The 20,994-nt window shown below is 49.0% G+C and overlaps 1 protein-coding gene across 1 annotated transcript in view; it reads right to left on the bottom strand.

Moving 5' to 3' along the window:
* Positions 1 to 20,994, bottom strand: part of PIWIL2 (piwi like RNA-mediated gene silencing 2) — a 2,524,398-nt gene that overhangs the window by 572,603 nt on the left and 1,930,801 nt on the right. The window lies entirely within an intron of this gene.

Below are 20,994 nucleotides of genomic sequence, written 5' to 3'. Positions count from 1 at the left end.
ACACCTAGAATAAGTCTTTTATAGAGTTTTTCTCTTACCGTTTACAGCACCTGCTCTCCGCACTCGGTGGAAGCAGCTTGCACTCCGGAAAATAGTTTCCGCCATTACTCACCGAAATCAGGTAAAGACCCGATTACCTCCATTTTTAGTTACAAGATGTCTTGATCTACTTGCATATTGATTTGTTTTTCTTATTTTTTTTTTTTTTTGGATCTACTTTCTGTTCCGGCTCATTACGTGGCCCGGTATGTGTTGTTTTACTTTTTCAATTATTTGGATGATGACTGTTAATGTTGATATATTTGTGTTGTTCAAAATATGGAAATTTGTTTAATTTTGTAATAACTACGAAATGGTTGATATGATTGTATTTGAAAATCACCTTTTAGACTTGCCCTGATGAAGGATGTTATATTCCGAAATGCATTGGCACAATAGAAGTCTACGGATAGAATGATTAATGGCAATTTCTTCCTCATGAAGAATATTCTGGTGGCTATTTGCCACCTCTTTGTATAAAATAAATATTTTTCACTTGATGGAAAACCACCATTTGACTTTCATATTTCATTAAGAATTTGAACTAAAGGATTCACATTGAGCAGAACTACAACTACTATAGAACCCAATTTGGGACTCCAGAGAGCGGCTGTATGGTTGGGTCTTCACCTAATCTTTGCTCCTTGTTGTAATTTTGGGCCTGGGTGTCTCCAGGTCTTATTCAGCCAGCTCCTGTATACAGGATTCAACCTTCTAATAAAGATTAATCTCAGTAGAGACTTCTGTTAACACCAGAAAGACGTGAAATCCCCGTGGTGCCCACTCAAATTTGCTTCCGGCCACAGCATTTAGAACATTATTTGTAGTGTAGGTTATCATGGAGTGGAAAATGGCTCATTAAAACAGTTACTGTTTTATGTTTTAGAGCCTTTGACCAAAAGCTGGTGAGCACCTCAAAGCACTATTAGTCAGAGAAAATCCTGAGTCGCTGCTGGAATTTGGTCCAACTCATACCTGAAAAATCTAAGAATAAACAGATACTCGATAGACCACTTACATTCTAGGGTCCTGAGTATCATCATTCAACCAATCACAGTGCCTCCTTGAAAACCTTTCTACCTACCTTCCCTTAAGCCCCCATTGCTGTGCAAGGTCCCTCATTGCCCTCTTATCAGTTAGCAGTGTGCACACTTCATCTAAACTGACTAGGTATTGATGGGAGGATGACTTAGGCTACCCTATCAATTAAGAACAAAGGGAAATTCATGTTGAACATGTTAAATGTCTCCATTATTTCCATGCACATAAGCTCATTCTTACATCAATGTTATAATACAATGTTGAAATTGTTTAACTATATTGGAGAATGCGCTAGATGGCATTCCTCATGGCCCACTGTTCTACTTGTGGCTTGGACATATCCGCTGATTAATCAAATATGATCAAAGGTTTGGAACAGAATAGTTATCATTGAACTCTCTCTCTATTGGGGTGTTTCCCGAGATACATCTGCTGGGCTGCATACAGGGTATGTCGATAACTGATAAATGTCTACTGGCAAAAAGACAGATAGCTAAAAGCTGGTTGAAGTGTTGCACACCTATGGTTCGCTATTGGATACATGATCTTGCCTGGCATATATAACAGGAAGAACCCCTTAAAAGTATGGCTACTCCAGCCTCCTGATGCAAGGATTATTGGTCTGGTTTTATACAATATCTGCTATCACTAACTCCCATGATAATCTGGATTGATTTCTGTGCTCTTGCATATCACTTGATTAGGCCATTTTGTTATGTTTGAACTTTTTTTGTTTACTTTGCCTGACTATTGAGACACTACTACACCACTACGTTGTTGTCATTCATAACATCAATATGGTATCAACAATACTTTGCTGCATGTTACTAAATATGCTTCAAAGATAATAAAAAGTTTAAATAAATAGAAATGGTGTGAGGTATGGTTTTTTTGTCAATTGTTTACTGCTTGGGATTTAGATAGCTGCCATCTTGATGCAGTGAAGAGCCGTTCAAGGTTGCCATCCTAATGAACATACCACTAGAATTACTTGCTCGGATGGCCAGAGATAACAGAGCAATATGGACATATGGACAAAGATCGTTGGCAAGTGCAACAAGTCAGTTTGGAAGACTGAAGGCGATAGTAAAGTGGCACCACTCTTAATATGGTAGGGAATATGAGGTGGAGGAGTTATGCTGGTGGAGACAGGGCTACTGAGGTACTTTCCCGCCTCCCCTTTCCTGGCACTTTGGGCAACCCTTCCAAATGCATTAGGTGGCTCTCTTCTACTATGGCATGGGGTCCTAAACCCTCATCTCAGCTTATTACCTAGGTCTCAATCCCTTTCAGCGTCTTGTCTTCTCAATTTTTTGGGGCCTCCCAGCATTTAGTGATGTGGTGGGACTTCTAAAAGGTGGTGATGGGACTGGGGAGACAGAAGGAACCTCTGTTCACCTCCTCCGGGCCCCACATTACATAGCCAGTGGTGGCACCTGCCCACCATGGTCATCCTAGCCCTGTCATCAGGCCTAAAATGTGTGACTCCGCCACGGGTTCCAGAAGGAGATGCCACTGAATAGTCAAGTTCGAGAGATGTGTCCAACCTTTTGGCCTCGCTGAGGTTGGCAGCTATGTCAGTATCCTGAATTGGCATAGAGATGGTCAATGAGAGGTCCCCCAGCACATGACCCTTCAGAGACTCCACAGCAAAAGAAATGTGGTTGTCCTCCTCATCAAACATTGGTTTAACTCTTGTAGGACACACAAGGTTCGGAATTGATGGAAGCTGGGGGCCATTTATCTCTTGCTTCTAGTCTAGGATAGCCTGGTTAGCTTCAAATCAACATCTACAAGCAGCTACAAGGCATAAAATAAGTGGTGTCGCATAGCAATTTGCTATGCAAATCTGTAGGTTTGCTAATCAAATGGATACTTGTGTAGCAAAGTTAGCTATTCAAGTTGCCCTCTTCAATGAAAGTACAGCTCACCCTTTGTTCCTCTTTCCTCGGGTCACTTCAAGTGCTAATGGAGATAGTGCAGCAGTAATCATATCTTTCACTCTTACATGCCAAAGGCATGTGTGGGAGTGCTAGGCAAGAATTGTTTTCTTTTTCAAATAATTGCAATCCAGAAGCAATCGGGATGATATATATATATATAATACATTACTCACCGTAATCGTATTTCTGATGCTTGTATCTGCTTAGATTCACATGCTGTGCATAGGCCGACATCTAGTGGAAGCTGCAGAGTATTACAGTTTGTTTTTCGAAACTCGAAAATGGGCGTCGACACAGGGCGTGCCAGTAATACTATCCCTAGTGTGACGTCCACTGTACCCATGATCCCTCATGCGTGTAGGAACCTCAGATTGTATTTTTCTGACATGAGGTAGCATGAGGAGAAGCGCGAGTACAGATGATCCAAGCAGATATAAAGAAAGGTAAGACTACAAGCATCCATGCACCTTCTCTCAGAGGGGAGGAAGGGTGGGTCGCATGTGAATCTAAGCAGATACAAGCATCAGAAATACGATTACGGTGAGTAATGTATCCCTTCTGAGGCTTGTGGAATCTGCTTAGATCACATGCTGTGCATAGATTAGCGAGCAGTACCTGAAAGAGGAGGTGGGATGTGAGAAGGGTCATGAGCAAATAAATGTCTTCGAACCGCTTGTCCCACTTGGGTATCTGTCTTGGAATGGGTGTCAAATGCAGTAGTGCCGAGTAAAAGTGTGAATAGAGCTCCAAGTAGCTGCTTTGCAAATGGTGTCAAGGGGGACATTTGCAATGAAAGCCAGAGTGGCCCTAATTCCTCTTGTAGAGTGGGCTCTTGGCGTGAAAGGCAGAGTTTTTTCAGAAAGGGAGTAACACAGCTGGATACAGTTAATAATCCACTTAGAGATGGCACCTTTAGAGACGCGATCCCCCTCTCTGCCTGTAGCTACGGAGACAAACAGTTGGTCTGTTTTCCTTAGCGTCTGGTCTTGTTTACATAGTAGAGGACCGCCCTACGCACATCTAGGGTGTGTAGTTTCACCTCAGCTGAGCTCTGTGGGTCTTGGAAGAAAGCCGGGAGCTCGATGGACTGGTTCACGTGGAATTTAGAAATAAACTTAGGTGAGAACCTAGGGTGTGCGCGTAAAACCAGTTTATCTTTATGGACAGTAAAGAAAGGATCTTGCACCGAGAGCCTGAATTTCACTGACCCTTCTTATAGATGTAATAGCTACTAAGAAGGCCGTCTTATAAGTCAGGTGTTTGAGACTGCTTTTATGCATGGGCTCGAATGGGGGGCCCATGAGTTTAGATAGCACCACGTTAAGGTCCCATCCCGGTGGTGGGTTAGAAATAGGAGGGTGAAGTCTCTTTACTCCTTCCATGAAGGCTTTAACTACTGGTACTTTCCACCTCAACACCTTGTTATGGGAAGTGGTGTATGCCGACAGGGCTGCCAGATGTACCTTCAGTGAGTTAAAGACCAGTCCTACATCCAGCAGGTGGAGCATGTACGTAACAATAGTGGAAGGAGTGCAATCAACTGGGTTGATTTGTTTATTCTGGCACCAGATAACAAATATCTTCCATTTGTCAAAGTAGCAGTGCCTCGTGTTTGGTTTCCTAGATTCTTTTAGGATGTCCATACACCTCTGAGGTAAATTGAGATGTCCAAACTATATGACCTCAGGAGCCACGCTGCCAGGTTCATTGAGTTGGGTTGAGGATGCACTGTCTGACCTTGGTGCTGGGACAGTAGGTTGTACCAGGCCGGAAGTTTGATCGGTTCGCACACGGCTAATCTGCTTAAGTGTGGGAACCACGGTTGTCTCGCCCACATGGGAGCAACCAGGACGAGCCACATCGACTCTCTGTTCATCTTGTTGACCACCTTCCTGATGAGAGGAGTTGGTGGAAAAGCGTACGCAAACATTCCTGACCAGTTCATCCACAGGGCGTTCCCCTGGGAGTCTGGTTGGGGGAACCTGGATGCATATCCTGGGCATTGTCTGTTTTTGCTTGTGGCAAATAGGTCTACAGTGGGGAAACCCCACTGAGAGAAGATATCTTCTACGACTTCTCTGTGTAGACACCATTCGTGTTCCCCTGGGAGGGGGTCTCTGCTTAGAGCATCCGCTAGAGAATTGAGATCCCCTGGAACATGTTGCGATGACAGGAAGATGTTCCGTCTGAGTGCCCATATCCAAATTCTCTGGGCAAGCTTGGACAGATTTGGCGAATGAGTCCCTCCTTGATTGTTCAGGTAAAACATGGCTGTAGTGCTGTCCGTCCGGATTTGCACCGACAGATTTAGCAGGTAGGGCTCGAACGCTTGAAGCGCTCTGAATACTGCCGGAAGCTCTAGTAGGTTGATGTGATTCTTGGCCACTGAGTGAGACCAGAGACTCCGAGCTGTGTGGTGGAGATGGTGAGCTCCCCACCCTGTCAGGCATGCATTGGTTGTGACTACCGCCTGTATCTCGGGATCGTAAAAGGGTTTCCCCTTGGACAAATCTTCTCTTGTCCACCAGTTTAGGCTTTGTACAAGTGTTGGCGAAACGACCACTAGATCGTCCCACAGATCACTTGCCTGAGACTACTGTTTCGCCAACCATTCCTGCATGGGACACATGCGCAGGCGCGCGTGGGGGACCAGGTAAATTACATGACGCCATCATGCCCAGCAACCGCATTGCTTTGCGTACCGTTATCTGGCGACCGGACTGATGTTGCGGAATTTGCAGCAGTATATTCCAAATTCTTTCCTCGGAAGGAAAGGTCAACCCCTCTTGAGTGTCTAGGATAGCTCCTAGGAACTGTTTGGAGGTGCTTGGCACCAGACTTGACTTTTTCTCGTTTTTTGAGAAGCCCAATTCGAAGAGGAGGTCGATTGTCCTTTGAATGTTTGTTCTGCAAATTACTGGGGTCTCCCCCGTGATGAGCCAGTCGTCCAGGTAAGGGTACACCGGGATTGCCTCCCTGCATAGGTGTGCTGCCGCCACCGCCAGTACCTTGGTGAATATCCTTGGAGCTGCAGCTATCCAGAAGGGCAGTACCGTGAACTGGTAGTGCCGACTGTCCACCTTGAAGTGCAAGTACTTTCTGTGCGCTGGGAACATGGAAATATGAAAATAGGCATCTTTCATGTCCAATGTTGCCATGTAATCCCCCTTTTTTAGGAGGGGGCTTAGCTCTTGGAGAGTAGTCATGCGAGATTTTTGGGGCTTGACATACTTTTTGCAGGCCGTAAGTCCAAGTCAGGCCGTAAGTCCAATACTGGGCGCATTGACAAATCTTTTTTTGCCACAAGGTAGTAAGTCGATTAAATACGCTTGTTTACCTGGTGTCCCGGCACGAATTCTATCGCGTCCTTTGCTAGCAGATTGACAATCTCCTCGAGGAGGATCTTCTGGTGTTCCAAAGAATGTATTCTTTGTCGTGGAGGATGGTTCCGGGGACGCTCTAACAGTTCTATGCAGTACCCAGCGGATACTGTGGACAGCACCCATCTGTCTGATGTGATCCCTTCCCAAACTTGGGTGAAGTTTGAAATGCGTCCCCCTACTGGGGTTGCGTGAGAAGGGACCCTGAAGGAACAAGTTACTTACCTGTAACGGTTGTTCTCCAGCATGGGTCTGGCATGGATTCACATGCTCATGAATATTCCCCGTCGTCAGGCTGGGAATCCTCGGTAAAGAAAAATCAGTATCAGTTTTATTTCTGATCTGTCTTTCGTAGTAATAACCAATCACTGATCTCTGCGTCATATTGACCACAGCCAATGACTGCCATCTCCCTAAGCCCCGCTTCTGGCAGCCATCTTCAGATTTGGTAGCACGTGAAGTGGCAGTATGACCAAGTGAAGAGCCGCAGAGGAGTAGGCGAGAGGGTTCGCATGTGAATCCATGCCAGACCCATGCTGGAGAACAACAGTTATAGGTAATTAACTTGTTCCTTCTCCAGCATGGGGTCTGGCATGGATTCACATGCTCATGAATATAAGAATACATAGCAGTACACACATGCACAACCACGGGAGGTGGCAAAAGGCTCAACATTAAGCAATACAACAACTCAACATTAAGCATCTCTTACCTCCTCACCAGGCTCACCTTAAGCGAACAGGTTGCGCAGCACTGCTTGGCCGACCCTGGACTCCTCCCTGGAATCCCGATCGACGCAGTAGAATCTTGTGAAGGTGTGCGTCGACCTCCACGTAGCAGCCCTGCAGATGTCCAGCAGGGGCACACCAGATAGTAACGCCGTAGTAGCAGCGATCGCTCTGGTCGAATGGGCTCTCGGACGGCCTGGCAGCGGTCGTTTAGCCAACCGGTGGCAGTGCATGATGCAGCCGGAGAGCCATATGGAAATAGAAGACTTCGAGAGAGCCTCCCTTGATTCACAGGTCCAAAGTTCACAAACAGCTGTGATGTCCTCCGAAAACTCTTCGAGCGGTCCACGTAGAACTTCAGCGCTCTAGCCACATCCAGCGAGTGCAAAGTCCTCTCGGCCGGCGACGAAGGAGACGGGAAGAAAACGGGTAACACCAGGGGCTCGTTAAGATGGAAGTCCGACGGCACCTTGGGCATAAAGGAGGGGTGCGTCCTAAGCACCACCCTCGAGGCATGGAAAGTCAAGTACGGTGCTTTGCAGGATAGGGCCTGGATCTCTCCCACTCGTCGTGCGGAGGTAATGGCCACCAGGAATGCAGTCTTCCATGACACAAACTTCATCGGTGCGGAGTGCATCGGCTCGAATGGGGGCCCCATGAGCCTGGTCAGCACCACGTTAAGTTCCCACGCCGGGGCCGGGGCCTTCACCGGCGGGAACGACCGGAACAGTCCTTTCATAAACTCTTTTACCAGTGGATGGGACCACAGGGACGGCCGTCCTGTGGTTCTGGTATATCTGGAGATCGCCGCCAGATGAATCTTAATGGAGGCATGGGCTAGCCCAGCCTTTGCCAGCGATAGCAGGTACGGCAGCACTTGAGGGGCCGTAATCCGTAGGGGGTTGATCTTCTGTGCTCGGCACCAGATAGAGAACCTCTTCCACTTGTGACCGTAGCATTTGAGAGTTGAGGACGCCCTGGCCTTTGCAAGAACCTCTCTGCAGTCGGCCGGTATATCGTACCCTCCAAACTCTAGCGCTGCAGGAGCCAAGCCTGCAGGTTCAGCGACGCCGGGTCGTGGTGGAAGATGGCTCCGCCTTCTCTGGAGAGAAGATCCGCGTCCGCCGATAGCTTGATGGGTGGGGACGTTGACAAGTCCAGAAGGTCCGGGAACCAGATCTGCCTTGGCCACGCCGGTGCGACGAGGATCATCCTGCACCGGGACCTCTTGAGCTGGTTGATGAGTCGAAGCAGCAACGGCAACAGAGGGAACGCATACAGGTATAGTCCGTCCCAGGGGAACGAGAACGCACCGCCTATGCTTCTCGGCTGGGGAAACCTGCTGGCGAACCTCTTGCACTTCGAGTTTGTCGCTGTTGCGAACAGGTCGATTTGGGGTTTGCCCCATCGTCGGAAGAGTTGATCCACCTGATCCTGGCGCAGCTCCCACTCGTGACACGCGCGCAGCTCCCTGCTGAGCGAGTCAGTGATGGTGTTTCTTTCTCCTGCCAGGTGGAAGGGAACCAGGAACATCCCCTGGGCGACCGCCCAGTGCCACAGATCCTGTGCCTCCTTGGATAGGGCTGGGGATCTGGTGCCTCCCTGCTTCCGTATGTAAAACATTGTCGTGGTGTTGTCCGTGAAGATCCACACCACCTTGCCCTTGAGCGACGGAAGGAACGATTTGAGAGCCCAGAACACGGCTCAGAGTTCCAGGATGTTGATGTGCAGGAGCTTCTCCTCCGGGAGCCAGAGGCCTCTTGCGTGGAGATCTCCGGTGTGGGCGCCCCAACCCTCCAGGGAAGCGTCCGTCGTCACCGTCTCCTGGTACGCCGGCGTCTGAAAGTCGTTGCCCGCCGTGAGGTGCGCTCGAACGCCCCACCACTGAATTGCCCGCCGGAACACCTCGTTGAGGGGACCCTGTCTTTGAAGGTGCCCGTCGCCTGCATCCAACGGGCATCGAGAAATTCTTGAAGAGGGCGCATCCGTAGTCTGCAGAGGCGCACCAGGTAGATGCAAGAGGACATCATCCCCAGGAGGGACTTGATGGACCTCACCCTGGCCACGTCCGTGGCTAGCAGGCGCTGCACTTTGCCCAGAAGGGTCTTCGTCCGTTCTTCCGACGGTGCCGCCAGGCGCCTCACTGTATCTAGCTTCGCTCCCAGAAACAGGGCCACCTGCGATGGCACCAGGTAGGACTTTGGGTAATTTATTGCGAATCCCAGGTGTGTGAGTAGCTGGACGGTCCTCGCAGTGTGTTCGACGGCGAGTTCCCTCGTCCTTGAGCGGCTGAGCCAGTCGTCCAGGTAGGGGTAGACGCGAATCCCCTGCAGGCGCAGCCGCGCCGCCACTGGTGCTAGGCACTTGGTAAAGACCCTGGGGGCCGACTTCAATCCGAACGGCAGTGCTCTGAATTGGTAGTGGCGTCCCTGGACGACGAACCTGAGGAACTTTCGGTGACTTTTGAGGATGGGAACGTGGAAGTATGCATCCTCCAGGTCCAGCGACGATAGAAAGTCGCCTTCCTCCAGCTGTCCCAGCATGTGCTGGAGGGTGACCCATCCTGAACTTTTGTGACCTGATGTATTTCGTCAAACGACGAAGGTCGAGGATGGGGAGCCAGTCGCCCGTCTTCTTCCTGACGAGGAAGTACCTTGAGTACACCTGGGAGCCCCGCAGCCTCTTCAGGACGAGCTTGATGGCGCCTTTCCTGAGCATCGCCCGTACTTCCAACAGCAGTTGCGGGACGTGATTTTCCTTCCTGGCCACAGTTGGAACGTGAGGGCACTTCTTCAGGAATTCGATAGAGTGTCCTCTTGCCAGGGTATCCAGCACCCAACGGTCGGTGGAGATGGACTTTCACACGCCGACGAACTTCGTCAGCCGGCCTCCCACCGGGGTGCTTCGGTGGGGGCCCGAGGCCACGGCCGGTTCAGTCCTGCTTGGAGGTGGTGGCCTTGCCGCCCTGGCCACCTTGCCGACGGCGGCGAGGCGCTCCCTGCTTGCCGCGACCCCTGTAGGCCTCCTGAGACGAGGCGCGTGCCGCCTGGCGGTAGGACGACGAGCCACCGCCGGATCCCTTGGAGGCCCCCTGTCTGCCTCTGGAGCTCCGAAAGGGCCGTCGTTGCTGAAGGGCTCCTAGGGCGCGGGCCGTCTCCGTGTCCGTCTTTATGGCTTGGAGGGATTCGTCCACCGCCTTCCCGAACAAGTTGCTGCCGTCGAACGGCATGTCCAACACCCTGGTCTGGACGTCCTGACGTAAGTCGGTCGCCCGGAGCCAACCCCGTCGTCGTAGGCAAACTCCGTTGCCCAGCTGGCGGAACCCGGTATCGGCAATATCGGTTGCCACCGTTATGGCGTGGTCCGACGCCACCTCGCCTTCTTGAAGTATTTCCAGGGCCTCAGACCTCTTGTCGTCCGGTAGGAAGTCCAATATGGGGGCCAGCTTAAACCAGAGCTCCCTGTGGTAACGGGCCAGGATCGCCAGGGCGTTGGCCGCTTTGATCGTCGTCAACGGTGACGAAATGACCTGTCGCACCATGGCGTCCAACTTACTTCCCTCGCCGTCCGGAGGGGAATTCGACGTTGAGGCTCCTGACCCCGCCGCTTTCTTCTTCGCCGCCGCCGAGACGACCGAGTCTGGCGTTGGCTGGGCCCTGAGGCACAGGGGAGCGGTCTCGGGGACCCGGTACTTCTTCTCGTACCGGTCCCGTTTGGCTGGTGCGTGGAGGGGTTCTTGAGTACCGACAGGCCTTCCTCCCAGATGTCATCGATTAGAGGCACCGCGATGACAGTCTTCCTCTTGGCCTCCCGGCGCTGATAGAGGAAACCTTCCTTTTTCTGCTCCTGCGGGCAGAGCTGGAACAATTCGGACGGATCATGGCGTGGAATGAGCCAATCTCGTCGGGCGGAGAGGCCCGTGCGACGGGAGACCCGTTCCGTCGTCGTCGCCCTCAGAACCCGTCGTCGAGCCCACCGCACCGTCATCTCCCGACTTGTGGGAGGATGAGGAGGGAACTGCAGGCCTTACGGGGGCGAGCGGAGGAGAGGGTTGGGTCCTCCGTTGTTTGTTCTGAGGACTTCCCGACGGGCCAGGTTGCGGGTCCTCCGGCCTGGGCCGTGGTAATCTCGTCCTTATCTCAGAGCATAAGGACTGGATCGCAAACAAAATGGCCGCAGAGCTATCCTAAGGCCTAGGTTCCGGCTGTGCCGGAAGGGAAAGCTGCTCTTCCTCGCCATCGTCGTCTTCCTCGGTTATCTCCCGAGGATCTTCCTTGCGGGATTGAACCTTCTCGAATTGGACTTCGAGATTCCTCACGACCTCGGTCAGTTCCCCCTCCGAGGCTTACTCCGAGCTCGAGGAGGCTACCGTGCCCCCCCCCCCCTTTTTCCATCACGGGGGCCATGGCGATGGGCTGAAAAGAGGATTCCCTCCTTGGCGGCAGGGAAACTCTAGTCCCGGAGGCAGTCTCCGCTGGCGGGGTCTCTGCCGGCTTGGCCAGAGTCGCCGCGATCGGCTCGATAGAGGCCTTTGCCTGCTGGGTAGGGGCCTTCACCACCTTAGGTGCGTCCTGGGCCTTCTCCTTAGGGGGAGGGGCGACGCCTCGCTCCCCCTCTCCCGAGATCGGACGGGGCTTCTCCCGAAGCTTACCCGGGGTCTCGGACTTCCTCTTCCCCGAACCGGAGCGCTGGCTCGTGGTCGACGGTGCCGGGGAAGGTGCGCCCTGCCTGGCGACCGAAGAGCCCGACCTTTCGGCGCTCCCGGAGCCAGCGGACTCGCGGCGCTTGGCCTGGTGTTGGGCCCCCGTCGCCGGGGCGCCCGCACAGGACTTAGAAGCCCGCTCGGACCCTTTCTTCTTCTTCTCCTCACCCGTTGAGCCCTTCTCCAACCAGCTGGCGAGACGGGATCGACGGTCCCTCATGGTCCGCTCCGACAAGTTCTTGCAGAACTGGCAGTCCTTCTCTACATGAGTCTTGTCCCCATGAAGACAGTAGAGGCATTGCGAATGTTCGTCCTCCTTAAACACATTCTGCAGCCCGCATCCAGGGCAGCTGCGAAACAGCTTGGGTCGGGTGACGAACTCGCGTCCTGGGCCATCTCGAAGTAGGCCGCAAATCTTCTGGAATCCTCCAAGCGGTTGATTCAACGAAATCTTCACCCTTGAGGGGTGTAGGAAAATCCTGCAACGGGTACCCGTTAACGGATTGAAACGGTGGAGCTTGAGGCTCGATTAACCGAAAAAATGTGAAAATTCACCTGAAAAAGCGCAAAACAAGCAGCAAAAGTCAGAGAGCTAAGCACGAGGACTCCCAACACTTGAACGTGCTGTAAAAATCTGAAGATGGCTGCCAGAGGCGGGGCTTAGGGAGATGGCAGTCATTGGCTGTGGTCAGTATGACGCAGAGATCAGTGATTGGTTATTACTACGAAAGACAGATCAGAAACGAAACTGATACTGATTTTTCTTTACCGAGGATTCCCAGCCTGACGACGGGGAATATTCATGAGCATGTGAATCCATGCCAGACCCCATGCTGGAGAACCTAGTGTCACTGTTTTGGTGGAGGCGTGACGCTCCTTTACTGGGACTGTCTCTACCCTTACCACGTCCTCTTTTGTTACCTCTGCCGTAACCCTTGGTAGACTGTTGGTTATTATTGTTCCACGGTGTACCCTGCCCCTAGGAATAGTTAGATCCTCTATGGGAATTTTGGCCGCGTGGGCGATGAAAATTGCCATTCCCTCTCTGATTAGGGGGTTTGTTGGTTAGTTGGCCTAGGGATTTGAGTGTCTCATACTCGTCCTTGGCATTTTTCAGCGTGTCCTCGACCGCCTTACCAAACAGATCCGGCTCCACCGGTTTATCTAACAAAGATGCTTGGGTTTCAGCTTTGAATCCAGACTGCTGTAACCAAGCGTGTCTTTTGATAACAGTTCCTTCTGCTCTCAATCTGCCGGCGTTATCTGCGGCATCAAATGTTGCTTTTAAAATGCAACCGGACACGGCTCTTCCCTCCGCCGCAACTCGTGCCAACTGGCTCTTTAAGGGTTCTGGGGCAGAGTCTATGAGTGCCGCGACTTCTTCCCACTGATGGCAGTTGTAGCTGGCCAACAGGGTGGTGGATTTGGCAATCCTTGCCTGGTAGGCGGAAGTGGAGGCTACTTTCCTGCCCAAACCATACAGTTTCTTGCTCTCCTTGTCGGAAGGAGCTTCGGACGATGACAAGGGTGTTCCCGCCCTCTTACGGGTGTTAGTAACAACCAGGGAGTCCGGTTTCAGATGCCCGCTTATATACAGTGGGTCTGATTGGGCTGCCCTGAAAAGTTTCTCAATCCTGGGGTTCACTGCCCTGGTGAGGTTAGGATTTAAAAGTGAAGGGTCTATTCTTCTCTGAATAGACTTAAGGATAGGGATGGCCTGAGCAACAGGCCTCCTTTCTCCCACTAACTCTTCGGCGAAGTCCCTCTCCTCTTGAGCACCCTGGGTGTCAATGTGGAAATGTTCTGCCGCTCGGGACAGAACTTCATTCAGGAGAGGTTGATTGTCGACAGGGGAGTCGGTAATCGGGGGTTCTTTCTCTACTGGGGAATATACTCTGTAGGTCTCAGGGTCTTCCTCTTCCTCTTCTTGGTCCTCATTATCCCCATAGTAGCCCGTACCAGTTTGCTCTTCCAACATGCACAAATCTGGATCCTCACAAAATGATGTCTCCCCTTGATATTGGGAGTAGGGCTGTATATAGAAGGGGTCCGAAGACCGCGTTGGGGCTTCAAACCGGGACTTCTTACTTGGAGGTATTGGATCTTTAGAGCCTGAGGGTGCTGACCCGTCGGGAGTATAGGAGAGAAAGTGTTCAGGGTTTTTTGCGTAAAAATCTGCCAATGAAGACATCCTTGACATCACCCTGTCTATGTCATCACTAGACCATTCTCTAGAACTGGGAATTATCTTTTCTGGGGCTTTCTCCGCCTTATCCTGACTAGACTTACTGGTTTTAGCAGGTGTCCTTGGGATAACAGAGGAATGGGACTTGTCTGTCAGTTTATGTGGAGTGGGAAGTTTTTGAGGTGTGTGAGGAGGCTGAGACTGCTTCCTCTGTTCTTTTCCCCCCTCCCCGTGGGCGGAAGAGTGTTTTCCCTGTTTTTTCGCCCCTTCAGAGCCTTCCGACGCCTGGCGTCAAGGTTTGGGGGTAGTGTCCCTAGTTTTAGAACGTAGAGGTAGGGACTCGGGAGCCGCCTTTATGCGGTCTGCGGGCACCGACTCCTGGAGTGCGGTCTGGGGATGCAAGTCGGCTTCGTCTTCAGACGATCGAACTTCCGTTACCTTGGGGAGCGAGGCACTCTTGGCAACAGTGGATGATTGCTTGGAGTCATGCGGTGATCTAGAACGCCCAGAGGACAACGATTCGGACCGTTCTCTATATGCCTCTTTTCGAGAACTCGACGTGTGCATCGAGTCTCGGTTGGACTTCATGTGCTTTGTAGAAGTGTTGTGGGTAGCGCTTGTGTCGCCGGGGGTCTTCCCCATAGCCGCCCTGCCGGACAACCTTCCGAGGTCGGGGACTTGCGCTCGGCTGTCTCTTGACGCCACGTTGCCCTCGCCGTCTGAAAGCACGGCGTCGCTGCCATCGCTGAAGGCGCCCTCCGCTGCCATGGCCTCCTGACGCCTGGCGTGGTGGGCCCAACGCTTGATCGAACGGTCCTTAAGTGTTTTCGGTTTAAACCAACTACACGCACTGCAGTTCGCCTCGAGGTGGTCCCTCGGCAAGCAGAGATTGCACGTGGCGTGCCTGTCGACCCAAGGGTACTTGCGGTTGCACTTCGGGCAGAATTGGAAAGGGGTACCCTCCATACGCACCTTGGGGCAGCGGGCTAGTAAGTGTAGGAATATATAAGACTGTACCTATATACCAAAAGAGTGTAGAGTATGTCCACCCCCCACTCTCCCTACTTGCAGGGCCGAGGCCAGAGGCCTTCCAAAGCCCGGGCCGAGGCCAGAGGCCTTCTGAGGCCCAAATCCGTCGTGCAGCTGTCGACTGTCGAATTCTTCTCCGGGCCGTCGTCGAGTGTGGAAGTTCGGTGACTCGACGTTGGGGTGGAGAAAAGGGTAAATATAACAATATTTAGCAAAAGTATGGCTAAGGCCAGGGAACTCCGCGAAATGCTTCCGACCAGTATGGCGGAAAAATACAATCTGAGGGTCCTACACGCGTGAGGGATCATGGGTACAGTGGACGTCACACTAGGGATAGTATTACTGGCACGCCCTGTGTCGACGCCCATTTTCGAGTTTCGAAATACAAACTAATACTCCGCAGCTTCCACTAGATGTCGGCCTATGCACAGCATGTGATCTAAGCAGATTCCATAAGCCTCAGAAATATATATATATTTTTAAAAGATAGTAGTGCAATTCAATTTCTAAAATGTAAGTTGTTACATAATACACACTTACAGTATTGATACTGTAAAACACTGCGCCATCTCCATGCTTTACAGTAAAGTTTAGGTTAGTATAACTAAATTTCATAGTGTCAACTAGATTTCATTTTGTTGGGCAAGATGTATCATATTGATGAGTGAACACTTTTGGAAATAAACATGATCAAACACTTTTGATGGCAAACCTAGTTCTGTAACCTGTAGTTTGCATAAGTTTTGCAACTGGTGGCCAACCCATGAGCGAACCCATACTCTACATTCTATATTATCACCCTGTTGCTTTATACCAGGTACCCCAAAAGAGAGATGACCATAAATGACAATATTCCACCTAGTTTGCCTAGTTCTCTGCCTGCTACGCAATCCACTCTGCTTAGTCTCTTTCTTGCCTCTTACATAATGAATACACAAAGCGAATGAAAACACAAAAGATGCTTACGCAAAGTAGTGATCAATAGTTCCAGCAAGTCTGTACATCTACTGCAATACCAAACACTGTAGGTAGACTCCAGAGATCGCTTTGCATTATGATTGTATAATATATTACCACCTGCAGGAGACAACTGGCCAAACTGTTTTCAGAGCCTTTGTTTTATCATATCCATTAATTAGTCTACATTCATGCAGCCAACCTTTTAAATTTTACAGACAATCACTAATGGCTCGCAAAGTCTTTTCGGCCACTCGCATAGCCAAGTAGATTTTATGAAGGGCGAGTAGCATTTACAAGAGATGTTTGAAACTTTTATTTACCATTTACTTCATTTGCACTATATTTCAAATAATGGTTTCACTGTCCATGGCTGACCTCTGGATGGCAGCAGTGTGCCAAACAGTGGTTTTGTAGTGACTAGCATTTTAAATGTGTATTCCTCTGTTACTATGGGTTGAGTACATTACTCTTAGGTTGAATAGGTAAACTAGGTTACCCGAATTTGCAAGGTGCGACTCCTCTCACTAATGTCTTATTTCAGCAGTTCGTAAAACTGCTGTATTGTTGCTCATTTCATGTCTTCGGTACAAATAACATCTGGTGACATTAACAATATTAGTGCAAACTCTGCTAATCAATGTTTGAAAACTAATTATGCCTTGAGCTACTTTTGGCTCCCCAGACCAATTGTTGCCTTACAAAACATGCATATGTGACATCAATTTTGAGTTATTGAGAATGCTAATAAATACAAAGTAGGACACATCTAGTACACATTTAAACAAAATGAATCCTACATAATGGACAAAAAGCTCAAGTGTTTATCTCATGCTGAAGTTAGAGTCGCTGTACATCTTGTACGGGCTCCTGGTTCCCCAGCGGTAGCTTCTGCCTACTGAGTGATGCCCGACACCCAGGAGCTGGTTTTAGCTCCTGCCCATCGAACCTTAATTTGAACCCTGGACACATGCTCTTGGAAGCTGGGTCCTTCTTGAGACTACCCAGGCCTGCAATAAGAGAATCAGCACCAAGGACAGAGCATTTGAGCCAAAGTTGTGACCCATGAGAGCTCACTGAACAAAACCGAGATGGCTCCACACAAGAGTCATTCTGCACCTCTATACGAGTTCTTAAGCATGTGGTGTGTCATGTGCCCAGGTAACAGGCGTTTTTGGCGAAGGTGGTTGCTGGGCAGCCATTAACTGTTCCATCACGTTCCCATACGGCTCTGTGTAACAGTCTAGTTTCTTTCCATCATGGCGGCTGCTGGGAGGTACTTAGCCCCTGTACTCCCAGCAGCTGGTGCATTGCAACCGCTAGGTCGTGTTTCCCCTATTCGTTTAAAGCGCTAGTGTTTTCCCTTTCTTTCCATTTCGGTGTCTTTCTGCTTTCCGGAACTATTTTCTGCCTCCTTGCTGGTCCCGCTCCGGCATCCTGTCCTCATGGGTCTCTCATCCCACGTACGCTTTCCCTCGCTCTATTTTCTCCCTTTTGTTTCATTTTTCTTCCGCTCTATATTTTTGCTGGTTATCTGGCTGTCTGTCCTCTTGCCTCGCCCCCGCTTTGCAGTGGCATTTTTCTCCTTTCTGGTGGCGCTTCCTCCTTGCACTGGTTGCCCCTTGGGCCATCTGCTTGCAGCCACAGACTTATCACCTGTTAACCGTGTCCAGCCTCTCTGGGTTTAAGTCCTGGATTTGAAGAACTATTGTGGAGGCGCTCTGTCTCGGATTAGACAACATCTTTTGGATTACAAGGTCAGACTCTAATTTACCACAGCTTTACAAGCTAACATCACTACTACCTGAATCCTTTGGGTTTTTTTTTCTGCCGTGGGCTTTTTCCCCCCATTTACGGTCTGCTTCGGAAGAGGGGCCAAAGGGCTGCAGCTCACCGGCGGCCACTGTGGCTTCCTTCAGAGGTAAGCCAGTGCCTACCAAAAGAGAGAAGGATTACAGCTACAGGCGTCGGACGTATACCCTTCGGATACCAGCGAATCAGGTGAGGAGGCAGCAGAAGGCAGTGGGTCAGAGGAAGGAGTTTTGACATGGTGACAGGACCTCAAATGACTTGAGAGAGCACAGCTAGCCTGGGTTCATCCAGCATAGAGGCAAAAGCCAGTGGCAAACCTTGGCAAAAGACGTCTAGCATCTTCTGCTTAAATTCTTGCTGCTGCTCATGAGTGGCAGTATCTGGCTAGAATCGGACAACTCTTCTCAATCTGATTCCAAAAGGCAGACGTTTGGGTTTACACCTCCTAGAGGATTGATTTCGTGTGCATTTGTCACCCTTTCAGGCCAGCTCCAAGACTTCACAGAACTTTGGGGTTAGAGGGAGCAATGGACGCACCCACTGAGGCGTTACGAGCCTAGCAGAGGTCTCTGAAAACCTTATCGTCATTGCTCTAGGATGCAAAGAAAACTATAAGCTGCATTTATTTGTATCTTGATTTTCGGCCAGGCACCAGCGCCGATGTGGACACAACACAGACATAGGCTTTCTGCAGTTCTTACAGTTCATGAAGCTCAAGGCCTTAATGGTAGAGCTGGTGATAATTGGCGTTCAAACATAGTGTTTGAATGCATAGAAAAATTTAACTGAGGTAATGGAGGGGCACCAATGATGCTGAGTGGGGTTGCAGTGCACCAGCGAAAAGCTTTCATTTCAGTCTATGCTTGGAGAAGCTATTTCAAAAGTGAGAAATCTGTAGGAGGGATCCATTACAAAAGAGGATCATGGCCATATATTTCAAATAATAATTTGCAAATACAACCGTTTTAGCTTTTGTATAGGCAGTGAACAGTCTTTTCTGCTATGGGATGCCATCATATGACCTAGAATTCTCACCATTTGCCAGATGGTGCCACCTTCCAGCCAGATAGTAGCCATATATTGGCATAACATGCCTAGGTAATCAAATTATATGGAAGATATTTCTACCAAATACCACACACTGCTAGCATATGCTCAGGAGCTAACATACTAAAACGGCCTAGGGAGGTTGTGTCATCACAATGTGTGCTTGGTGAAGTAGGATCAATATCTATTTCATTTATCAACCCATTAACAGCTGGGCTATTATGCATTTCGATGCAAATAGGACAAACATACTTGTCCTCAGCACTTAACAAGTTAAGTTTGCTGAATACACCACCACCTGTCATATAAAAGCAATTAGATCACTACAAATAAGTGCTCAGCTAGAGGAAAGAGTTTCACAGTTGTAGAAGAAAAACTATATGGAACTTAGTACAATAGATGACCAGTGTTTATATGGACCCATTCAGACAAGGGTGTTTCCCCACGGAAAACCTCCTGAAATGGTTTAATGAGAAGTCTACTCTGATCGTTTAATGAGAAGTCTACTTGTGTACCCCCGGCTGACCTCACAAGATGTTTTATTTTAAAATAGGTAGAAGTTTCTTGAACCACCAGCCATTGAGCAAAGGGCCAAGAGTCCACTCTGGAGGAAGTCGAGCAATTTATCAATATTAAAAATCAACCAAGAAGCATCCTTTATACGTCAATTAATACAACAGTTACCCTGCAGAGGTGAAATGCCTTTTTAACGGGCCAGCCCAGGTGTACATATGATGAAAATATACATTAGCTTTTAGTATGCGCCTTCAGATAGACACCCCTTTGAACAGCATGTGTGTTAGCACTATGGCAAGATGATCTGATCACGTGTCCCTGCCTGCACAATACAAAGTGAATAGCCCTGTCAAATTTCAGGCCTGTAATACGTCGGTTACATAACTACCCAAAGATGTGGGCATTGATTCACTGAGCTATCTTGCTGGTTTCCCATGTAATATGCTTATGTTTTTTAAAGAGCTTGGAAAAAATATATTCTCAAACAAGTATTCACAAAGGAAAATTGATTAATTTCAAAGAAATCTGTTGATTTTGGTGTTCCAATTTCATTACAAAGTAAAGCAAAGTGCTCCCTAACTTGCCATCATCTATGACAGGACAGCCTGTCAAGTGAGGGCGATACATACTTTGCAACAGAGAGCCAGAGAAAACGGGCTGCACCACTAAAGCTACACATAGCCCTGCCCACAGGTCATATATGACCTCCTGAATTACACATGCATTGCCAATGCAATTGTTTTTCTGTGCTTGTCTATTTTCATGTATTGAATCGGATCTAGAACCCTTGTGCTAGTTCATTTAGTTAAGTTAGACCATTTTATTTAGTAAGATGATGCTACTTCTAGGAGACCTTGTGAATAATGACATTTCTGGCAACAGAGAGGGGTTTAACGCTGCAATAGAAAATTTTGTTAGTGCTTTCTGTAAACAAGAGATCTTGGAGACCAAATAATATGCTGTTTGACTTTAAGATAGCTCCCTAGGTTTAGAAGGGACTGTGCACCACATGTCAGATGTTTGGATTCTTTTGGGGACGACTCGGCCCTTCATGATTCCATGTTCAAACCACTGAGTGCTACATGACCTATTTAAGGCCTATTATTACAGCACTTAGAAACCATAGCAGAGCTCAACAGGCGCGAAAAATACTGAACATGGAATATAAGTATTTTTCATTCTTGACTATTGTACAATAACTTATGTATACTTTTTTTATATCATGATGCACATTTGAATATATTTTATAACCCCTATTGAAAAATACTTAAGTCTATAAAATTGACCTTTTAAAATCCAAAACACATTTTGTTGTAAATGAACTGTAGTACATGCGTAACATTTTGTCACATTGATTACAAAAATAAAAACGGACAATAAATGATAAACTTCCAAAAGTTACCATTGCCTATCATTCACAAAGGGCAGACCACATTATGCTAGTTTATCATTACACTGCACAATTTTCCTCATTAATTTAATTTTTAGAAAGATATATGCGACTTATTTGCTAAATGCCGGAGCACAGTAAACTCTTTATCCTGTCCAGCCCATTAGCTCGCTACAAATTAATTTAATGTGACACGGTGAGATATGCATTTGAAGCATTATTAAA

The sequence above is a fragment of the Ambystoma mexicanum genome, chromosome 10 (assembly GCF_040938575.1).
Source record: "Ambystoma mexicanum isolate Mex_15411 chromosome 10, UKY_AmexF1_1, whole genome shotgun sequence".
Taxonomy (NCBI): domain Eukaryota; kingdom Metazoa; phylum Chordata; class Amphibia; order Caudata; family Ambystomatidae; genus Ambystoma; species Ambystoma mexicanum.
Note: the sequence above shows the minus strand (reverse complement) of the source record. Positions and strands in the feature narration are given on the sequence as shown.